Source organism: Nelumbo lutea, chromosome 7 (assembly GCF_056320005.1).
Source record: "Nelumbo lutea isolate HS-2025 chromosome 7, American lotus-T2T, whole genome shotgun sequence".
NCBI classification, from domain to species: Eukaryota; Viridiplantae; Streptophyta; class Magnoliopsida; order Proteales; family Nelumbonaceae; genus Nelumbo; species Nelumbo lutea.
The window spans coordinates 54,138,029-54,149,299 of record NC_142690.1 but is presented as its reverse complement, the minus strand read 5'-3'; positions in this window follow the sequence as shown (position 1 = coordinate 54,149,299).

Sequence of the window (11,271 nt, the reverse complement as noted above, 5' to 3'; positions counted from 1 at the left end):
TTTTCTGTTTTTTATACAATTTTTGATATTTCTTTCAGCTTGGATTGGATCCAATCCAGTCCCTTTACATTTTAATGGATTGGATTGGATTTTGACTGTATTGGGTCCAGTCCATTTGTAAGTGGACTTACATTGGACTGGATCGTGTTGGACCAAATTCAGTCCAATTAACACCTCTACATCAAATAAGTGGGTTTTATAGCCTGTCTTTTGATAAAGCTCCATAGATGCTATGAGTCTCACAATTTGAACTCTTGGAAATGCCATGAAAAATGATAATGCTAGTATTATTTTCTTTATTGAAATGAAATGTAAACTAATGTACATGAGGAAAAGATTATAGATTAAAATGGTTGAATAAAAGTAACTGATGGGCTGTTATCATTTAGGCTATGTTTGGTTTGAAGGAAAAGGTAGGGAAAGGAAGGGAAAAGTAAGGAAACCTATACAAGGTTTGTAAAAGATTTTCCTACGTTTCCCTCCTTTCCTTACTTTTTCCTTCAAACCAAACACAACCTTAGTGAAGAAAGGCTGAATAACCAAGAATTTTCCATGTGAAAATTTGGTTTGGGGCCTATGATAGAACCACTTGTTCCTCCTATCCTCTATTGATTGGCCAAATTTCAGCCCCAAAACCCTTATCATGTGATTAGATCGAAACTCTCTACTGATGGGCATTTTATATGCTTATGAATATGGATTGCAACATTGAATAAGTGGCCAATCAAAAAGAACCCTTGGTTGACGGCCTGGATTGGTCATGTCATGCCTTCATGTAGCAGAAATATGTTGGGTGTCATTTGAGCCGATTAGATTTTTTTATTCATAATAAGAGCTGAAATATGGTTCCTTGGCTACATAACTGTTAAATACTCATGGATGATCTTAGTTTTTCAAACAGGCCTATACTGATTCTCAAGGCTCCGAGCCCAAACTGAGCAAAAGGTTAAGTTAGGCCATGATGGGCTTTGTTTAGCCCAGCCAAGTTGTACCTTTATGGAACATATGCTAAAAGCAATCAGTCATGATAGAGAGTTTTTCACACACATGTGAACGTAAATCCTATGTACAACCACTACTTTTGAACCATGTTTGAAAAAAAAATGGTTTGAGCAACCCAATATATGATAGGGAATAGTTGGTATTAACCCTTTAATAAGGAAATTTTCTAGGCCAGTCCTAGGGATGATGTTTCAGCCAAATGGATTAAAAGCCAAATCTAGTCCCATGTCTTCTCTGCAACCAGCAGGAGATTTTGGCAGCAAGCCAGGTTAATAAACAATAGTAAGTCAACATGAGAGATTAGAGATAGAAGATTGTTTAATTTGAAGGCTAGAAACCAGCCATTGAGGAGGATGAAGAATGAAGACACCCCCTTCGGAAAACCTCTTTTAGATGCAACATGAATGGCCGCATTTCCATCATGTTTAATGAAAGTAAATTGAATCTCAAGTTTCTTGGCTAAAAACACTTGGGGCCGTTTGGCAAGTCTATTTTGGAAGATTTTCTGGAAGCTCTGACAGTCAAAAGACGATGTGAGCTTTTGTATCAAGATCTTAACAGTTTGAACACCATTTGGTTAAGGAGCGTCTATTCGCACGTCTTTCCATGTGAAGATGAGTTGAGAAAAAGGTGAAAATCCTCATTTGGAACTTTCCGAAAATAAACCAAAATGGGCTTTCTGTATCCTTTTGAGATTGTGGCTTTCAATGGCTAGATCTTTTCCCAACCAAATGGAAAAAGAACAAAATGCGGGCTGTCGGACTTCTAAAAAACCGACAGCCCGCGTGAAAAGGCACACCAAACAGAGTCATGTCCTAGAGCTTAACACCTTTAGAAGGACTATTATTTTGAGCATCAATTTGTTTAAACCCCAAAATTTACTCCCATATATAAAAGCCTTACCCCTCTAAAAATCTATACAAAGTGACTAGAAGCTCATAAACAAAGTCTCTGATCAATAGACACCAAGCAATAATCAATCAAGTTGAAGTAGGTCTAAATTTCATGAGGTGTACTAGTGAGAGAGTTACATGCAATATTAATTAGCAAGATTATCTATATAGCCTTGTTGCCTTCATGCATGCAAAAATGTTATCGAAGATTGTATTCATATATATACTAGTCATTGAGGCTGTGTTTGGTGCGATTGTCCCAAGAGAGGTAGATCCATGGAGCTTCATGCATGTGTAGAATGTTACTGGCTACTAAGGAGTCGCTCTCCATAATCACCGATGTAAATTGATAGTCCTTACAATGTAAAATGGCATCAAGAATGGATCTCATCTCTGTTGTAAGGTTTGTAGTTTTAATGGTATTATTTTATATTGAATCTTGGTCTTTAAAGGATTTATTATTTTAGGGGTTTTTATAGGTCAGTCCACCCTAGAAATCTAGAGCTCCATTCTAGGGCAGGGTGGACTGAATCCTGACCGTCGATTGATGCCAAATTCACTGGCAGGATGCGGTTTATAGGGGAGGGGGCTACTAGTAGAGTAGGAGGGGTCTGCAATTCAGATTTCTGAGGGGGATTGCAGTCTAAAAATCCCTTTATTTTATCTATTGAATGGTTGCCAAGAAATTACACAATCTCTCTCTCTCTCTCTCTCTCTCTCTCTTATGTTTTAATGACATTTTTTAAAGCATTGCCATTTCCTATGTGATAGTTAATTTAGTAATTTTTTTTTGTGACATTTTAACAAAGTCGCAAAAAAGTAGGACTTTTGGTGATATTTTGCTAATGCTATAAAAAGAAATCGGATATTGATGCTCACAACATTTGTTCAATTCCTTACAGCCCTGCATTGGGAATATCTCCCCATGAAAAAAGTGTACAAGTACGTAGATATTCTCAATGCACGGTTCTAAAAGGTTGTGAGAATGGTGTGAACATGGTCTTGTGAACAATGGATATGATCTTTTACAAAAAATAATAATAAACACCACCATTTCTTAGGTTGGGATCACCTACCCCCAAAAGATGGCCACGTTCCAACACTCTCCCAACCTAATCTGACACTGCACATCTCAACATGAGATTGGGACCTATCACAAAAGGGAGACATGTGATAAATGAGATGTGCGATGTCAGATCATGTTGGGAGGGTGTTGGAACATCTTTTGTTGACAGGTGATCCGGACTCCCATTTCTTTGGATAGAAGATTCTTGGAAACACTTTAGTGACATTTATCAAAAATCATTATTAACTAAAACAAACGTTATGAAAGTTTTTGTCACATTACATTTCATGCAAATTTCAAGAAATTTTTTCTAATAATGTCTATGCCATTTATGGTGGCGTTTGTGAAATGTTATGAATAAACGTTTTTTTTCCTATGGCTCAGTTTGGAAAGAGCGCAAATACAAATATGTACAATACAAATACATACAAAACAATACAAAATATAAGGTTTTGCATTCTACATATTTGTATTTGTACTCCTTCCAAATACAAATACAAATATATAAAGTACAAATCCTTGTATTTTGTATGTATTTACACTTTACATATTTGTATTTGTACTCTTTCCGAGCCTATAGTGAGGCATGGTTGACTTTGAAGTTGATAAAACCAAAATCTAGGAACCATTATCAACAATCTAACCCATTTTTCCTTGGGTTTATCTCAATATAATCATTTTGGGCATCATCAAGAATTCAAGATACTCTTACATCAAGTTTTTGTTTCTTTTAGTTAAAACTTTTGTTTATTTTTTTTTTTGGTCATTCTAATCAGATATAAATCAAAATCTAATTATTTCAGTCAAAAACTATTCTAAAATGCCTTAATTTTAAAGATAAAGTCATTGCTTGGTAGAACGGTAAAATCTTGGACCAAAAGCGTAAAATGTGAGCAAGGTTTAGCTGAACGCTTTGGCTGTTAAGCAGGTTGTGGAACCAAATCAACCAATGATAAGGTTCCCTGCCAGTAATAAATACATGGGGCCCACACCTTTTACAGTGGGGCCCATGAATTTACTAATGGCGTGGAACCTCATCATTGGTTCCACAGCCCACTAAACAGCCAAAGCATTCAGCTAATCCGAATGGGTTTGAGCTTGAGAGCGGATAAAAAGTTAGGGGTTAGGTTTGTATCCAGTTTCCTCCTCCTAAAACCCCAAATAGCAGGAACCAACACTAGGTGATGGCCATTATGTTGAAGAGTTAATATTGGAAATCAGTTGATCAAAATTCCAGTGATCATGAAGGATCAAAAACATTTCTAAGTATTTTATAATTTAAATACAAGGTTTTGAACTCTACATATTTGTATTTGTACTCCTTCCAAACCGAACCTTAAGAATACAAATACAGTTTGTAAAGAGTTTTGAATGGAAATAGATCTTTTAAATTGCATTTATATTGTTTTTTGTATTGTTTTTATGTTAATTGGATAATTTAATTAAAAGTTTTTTTATTTAAATTGATTTTTATGCATTATCTATCATGAGATTTGTATTTAATGGGTGCCAAAAAAATGTTGAAATCAAATTGATATAAATAATAAAAAATAAAAAAATCAAAGCCAACGGTCATACAACCGTCGCCTTAGACATAAAAGAGTTCTAAGGCGGCGGTCCTGCCCGCCACCTAAAAATGCTCGACGCACAGGCGGAGGTCCAAAGAACTCTAAGGCAACGGTCCTCCTGACCACCACCTTAAAAAGGGAAGCAACATTTAGACAGACCTAAGCTGGTGGTCCAAGGAGCTCTAAGCCGGCGGTCTTGACATACCGCTGGCTTAGGAATGACTGAACCGCATTGGACCGGTCCTCAAAGGCAGCGGTCTTTTCTGTCTAAGCCGGCGATCTTGACCTAGGCAGTGGTTTAGGGGGTGGACTCATGATCGCAGCCTTAGACCAAGAGCCGACGGTCCGACTTAGACCAATTTTCTTGTAGTGTAGGTAAATGCACTTATCCGGGTAAATCTTTCCTAGGAAACAATTACCTGGGTAACTTACTGAAATGCGAACGGGGCCTTAGTAGGGATGTAAATGCATTGGGTCTGGGACAACATTATTATCATCATCTAAGCCTTATCCAAATTATATGGGGTTGGATACATGAAGCTTGTTACATCATTTCGTTATTAAATTATGGGCGTTTAAATTATTTCTTATTACTTCTACCAAGTCCTTTTTATTCTACCTATACCTCTTCTAGACCCTTCAAGTTGTAATTATTATAACCAACCTTATAATTAATTGGAGTTATTTGGTCTGACCCTATAAGACTTCACTATTGTTGTTGTTGTTACTTTGTTGGTATCACATGGTGTACATCAGAGGAGACAGGGTGGGGTTGGAGCAAGGTGCAGATTAGGTCCATTGGCCATTGGACATATCATAAAAAAACTAGGTTATTGATTACGTGCCTCCTAGATTTGGATTTGGTATATCATATATGTGATTAGTTGGGTTGGGTATTTGACCTTTTTTTAATTATGTTGAGTTGGAGTTAGGGCCAAAGGTTCCATGCCAATAATAAATACATGGGGCCCATGCCTTTTATAGTGAGGCCCATGAATTTATTAATGGCATGAAACCTCGTCATTAGTTCCACAGTTCGTCGAATAGCTAAAGCGTTCAACTAATCCGAATGGGTTTGAGTTTGAGAGAGGATAAAAAGTCAAGGGTTAGGTTTGTATCCAGTTTCCTCCTTCCAAGACCTCGCAGGAACCAACACTTGGTTATGGCCATTATTTTGAAGAGTTAATATTGGAAACTGGTTGATCAAAATTTCAGTGATTATGAAGGATCAAGAAAATTTCTAAGCATTTTATAATTTCCATTAGAAATATTTAAAATCATTCCAAAATTTTAAAATTTTGGCAAAAATAGTTATGAATAACATAGGTTCAAATGTTCACTATGATATGCCCCTTATCAGACATACAAAAATCATATTGGTAGGTGGCTAATATGCCCTTTTAGAGGCATTTCCAAAATCTCTCATTTCCACGGGGTAGGTGAGCCTAGCTAATTAAGAAAGGCCCCTAGAAGATTTTGAGAAAAAAATTAAAAAGGAATGGAGTGAGTGGTGCAAAACCCTGATATCGTGGTGTATCAATTCTTTGAAACTTAGGCTTAGTTTGGAAGGAGTACAAATACAAATACATACAAAAATACAAATGTGTACAATGCAAATACATACAAAATACAAGGTTTTATACTCTACATATTTATATTCAAATTACTTTAAAAACTGAGCCTTATATTCAACAACTCATAGAAACTGAATTTGAAGAAACTTAGAACCATGAATGGACTTGGTTCAGAAGTGGATTTGCTATGGCCTATGGCATACTTTGGATGTCCAAAGTGCTAGGGATCAGCCCCAAGTGGTGGCCTTGGGAGTCAGGACTGGCTTAACACTATTCTTATGTACCATTTCTCTAGGTTAGAGTATCAGTTTCTGGGATACACTTTGCCACCCTTTTTTTTTCCTCTTTGGTTTACACTTTGCTGTAATGGATTGTTCCTTGGATGTTTCTTTGAGAAAATTAGTCATAATAATGGTTGTACTTTATCACTCATTCCAACTAAATAGATAAAAGGCATCACAAGGGAAAAAGAAAGCAGAAAGAGACCCCAAATTCTCTTAGGCAACTTCATCTTGCGGACATGTCTGGATCATTTTGTTGGTGTGCCCTCTTTTATCCACTTGATGGCTCATGGTTCATTGCATGTGGATAATCATCCTGACCCTGTCCTCTTTGGAGTGGGTTTGGATACCCTAGGACTGTGTTTTGGTTAGAAAGAAAACTTTGGGGGGGGGGGGGGGAGTTCTTAAGAGATTTCACAAAACTCTTTATGGTTAATCTATGATGCCTAGGTATGATACTAGCGGGAAGAGCTTTATCCAATTGAAACCTCCCATGATTGATTACCGCTTTTATCACACCAGTTGATTAGTTATAAGCTTTTTTGGTATCATGCCTTTTTGGGTATCATATTCTAACTAATCTAGTAACCTAACTCTTTAGGAATTCATCCCCAACTTGGTGTTTCTCTTATTTTCTATCAAAACAAACATAGCCTATGTGGGTGATCATTTGGATATGTGTCCACCTATATGTGGTTCTTAGTTATATATCCTTTGCATATAAAAAGTATAAAATTCCTCTATTAGTTTCCTTCATTCAGCTCATTTTATTTTTAATTTTACTTTTAAGTTTCCCCTACCTCTTACTAGGGCTGTAAATGCATTGGGTCTGGACAACATTATTATCTTCATCTCAGCCTTATCCAAACTATAAGGGGTTGGTTAGATGAAGTTTGTTACATCATTGTGTTGTTAAATTATGGGCGCTTAAATTATTTCTTATTACTTCTAGCAAGTCATTTTTGCTCAGCTTATACTTCTTCTAGACTCTTCAAGTTGTAATTATTATAACCAACCTTATAATTAATTGGACTTATTTGGTCTGACCCTATAAGACTTTGCATTGTTGGTATCACATGGTGTACATCAGAGGAGACTCAGGGTGGGGATGGAGTAAGGTGCACATTAGGCCCATTGGCCATTGAACATATCATAAAAAAACTAGGTTATTGATTATGTGCCTCCTATATTTGGATTAGGTATATCATATATGCGATTAGTAGGGTCAGGTATTTGACTGTTTTTTAATTGAGTTTGGGTTGGAGTTAGGGCCAATGGTACTTTAAATTGGATTCAGGTTGAACAAAACCTAAACTTAAATGGGTTAAATGTCCTATATAGGAATGCAATTTGGGTAGGTTTGGATTAGGCTTTTGTCAAAGTTTGAATAGATTTGACCAAAAGTCCCCATCCAAAACAATGAAAAATGCTAACTCGGGCCTACCTGAGTTAAACCCCTAATTCGCACAATTCTTTGATTCATTCATGATCATATCATACATACACTCTTCCATCCAAGTAGAGGTGTCAATTGGACTGGATTTGGTCTAATCCGATCCAATCCAATGTGAGTTCATTACAAATGGATCTGGTCCAACCCAGTCTAATGAATGTTTTGGACCATTTTGGACCAGTCCAATTCAATGTCTGAATCGCCCAATCTGTTCAAATTTGTTTTAATTTAGATTGGTTCCTACTCAAACCTAGTCCATCGACACATTCATTCTTATCTTCTATCCATGGACCAGATATTGGCTCAATCCAACCCAATCCAATATAAAATCATTACAGATGGACTAGGTCCAATCCAATCCAATATAAAATCATTACAGTCTGGATTGGTCCAATTCAATATAGCTTATTGAACCATCCAAATTGATTTTGATTTAGATAGAGTCCAACCCAAAACCGGTCATTGACACCCCTACATCCAAGGTTTTAATTGTGCGAATATTTGGCATTTTATTGACTTAAAGTTGTAGTTACTTATATCATGCCAATGTGATCATCATATTCTTAGCATGATATATAAGTCCCATTAAATATTTTTCGATTTATTGATAGATATACATGTCAATGCATGTGCTCTTTTCTTTGTTGAAATGTTGATGCTTTATACTATTTTATTTATTTGATTAGGCTCAGTTTGAAAGGTGTACAAATACAAATATGTAGAGTACAAAACATTGTATTTTTTATTATTTTGTATGCATTTGCACTGTGCATATTTATATTTATACTCTTTCCAAATTGAGCCTTACTAACAAGGAAAATCATGATTAGGTTTGACCAAAATGGTTGATTTCTAAGCACCCCCTGTTTAGATAAACTAAGGTTGTATTTGATACCATTACCATTTCTACATCACATGTTTAGGTTTTATCAATTAAAAATTTTTGAGAACTTATCCATCTTGTCAAGTCACATAATTTAGCCACTTGGCCTAGTTCCAATAGAAATATATATGCATGGGATTTTGACTATTGGCATTTATAGTGAAAACATCAGATGAAAAAGCAGCAGCGTACTAAATGTTGTATTGATAAACTCAAAATGTTTGAGGTAGAAAAAAATACACACACAAATTTGCATTGACCAATCCCAAATGTTACAAGTAGAAGTGACAATAGTATCAAACACAACTCTTTTTTTCAATGTTTTATTATTTTTTAAGTCCATATCAGTGCTTTATTTAAGTCATCTTATATATAATATAGCACTTAATTACATGTTATCAATATGAATCCTTGTCCAACTCTTTTTTGTCGTTTTCTTATCCTTGTCTATGAAGGAAAGAAAATTCTTCTAAGATTTATACAACCCGCATGCATCTGTTCATTCTTTCATCTCAATCATCAAAATCCATGGGATGCAATTGAAACTATGGATATTTTAACCAAATTCAAACCCAAACAAGAGGGTTAAATTCAAACCAATGGTTCAAAATTATCAAGAGAGGGATAGAGGGTGTTTGATACTGTGGGTATTTTTTCATAAAAAGTTTATATTTTAAAAGTCGTTAAAGTAATATAAGATTATGTACACATTTTTTATTATTTATTCATGCCAATTAGACACCATTAAGCTCCACATAGACAAAAAGGTAGAAAATGGATGCACCAATGCAAGATATTCTTACAATGCTAGCTTCCACACAAAAAGAGGTGTTTAAAATAGGTTTTTATTTTTACAAACACCACCACAACCGAACAAAAAAAAGTAGGTAGCAAAACCACCATGCTTACTTGGCACATATGTGGAGTGTCCTAGATAATAACCTTATTGCTTCAAATTTAAATTTTGTTCATTTAAATTAGATTCATTGAATCCGATCCAAAAATGATCCATTTATAAATTAGATTGAGTTGGAACATTGATGGGCCCAATCCAATTATATGATGCATTTGCAAAATATTATTCTTTTACTATTAAAATTCTTTAGAATTAATTGGGAATGATCCAATTTGATTTTCCCTCTTATTTTCTATCAAACCAAATGTACCATATTTAGGTGGTCATCTGGGCATCCAACCCAATCCGAATCCGTATAAGCAGTAAATGAGAATGGAGAAGAGGGTTATAAACATAATCCATGAATACAAAATATCTTTAATGACACTCTAGTGAATGGTTGTCGGAGTTGAGAGGAATTGACAAACTTTGTTTACTGCATAAGCCACATCACATCTGGACGTGTTAACACCGATAACCTTTATGCATAGCACTGTAGCCAATAAATAAACTTATTAGATCGGTATGCAAATTTATTATAGGGTCTTAATAGTGGGTAGCAAGTGCACCCAAAAGTTCGAAGCATAGTATAATCAGGAGGGCGTCCAAATAATTTCTCAAAGGGAGAAAGACCTCCAAGAATGGGAAAGGGAATTCGATTGATTTAAAACACAACACAATGAACAACATCATTCCGGAAACAAAGAGGGTGTGAGGCTAAGGAGAGCCAAGGCGTTTTCAATGACGTGGCGGTGCTTGCACTCAGTAGCACCATTTTGTTGGTGTGTATGTGGGCATGAAACCCTATGTGAAATGCCTCATTTAGCAAAGTATTTAAAAAGGTGCCGAAGCTCTCCACCCCAATCACTTTGAAACTATTTTATTTTGGAGGAAAAGATATTTTCAACATTGCGTTGGAATTGAAGAAAAATAAAGTAAACATTGGATTTGCAATCAAGAGGGTATAACCATGTAAAACGAGGAAAGTGATCAATGAAAATAACATAATACTGGTACCCATTATTGGAAAGAGAAGGGGAAGGACCCCATACATCAAACATTATCAGTTCAAGAGGAGAAGTGGCCTTAAAAGAAGACAAAGTAAAAAGCAATTGATGACTCTTGGCCCTTTGACATGAATAGCAAAGAGAACTATATATATCATTATTAAATTGAAAACCTAAGGAAGCGGTAACTTTGTGTACTACTTGAAGTGTCGGATGGCCCAAACGGGCATGCCAATGAGAGGAGCTAACACGAACACTTGAGAGAGTTTGAGGAGGCAAACCATGAGTACCCGTAGCTAATGCATTTATTGATGAAGGAAGACAGTAGAGACCATTCACATTGCGACCTCGAAGCACTTCCCTTCCCATGATAGGTTCCTTCATAACAAAAATGAAAAGAATGAAATTCAAAAAGTAAATTGTTACCTTTGGTGAATTGTGAAACAGATAAAAGATTTTGGGAAAGAAAAGGAACATTAAGCAAATTATTGAGGTGGAAAGAATGATTATTATGAGTAAAAATTGAACACCTATATGATTAATAGCCAAACTTAAACCATTGCCGACTTGCACCTGATCTATACCACTATAATCCATCTGTTACTGCAAGTTGTTGAGATCCAGTGTCATGTAATTAGTGGCACCCAAA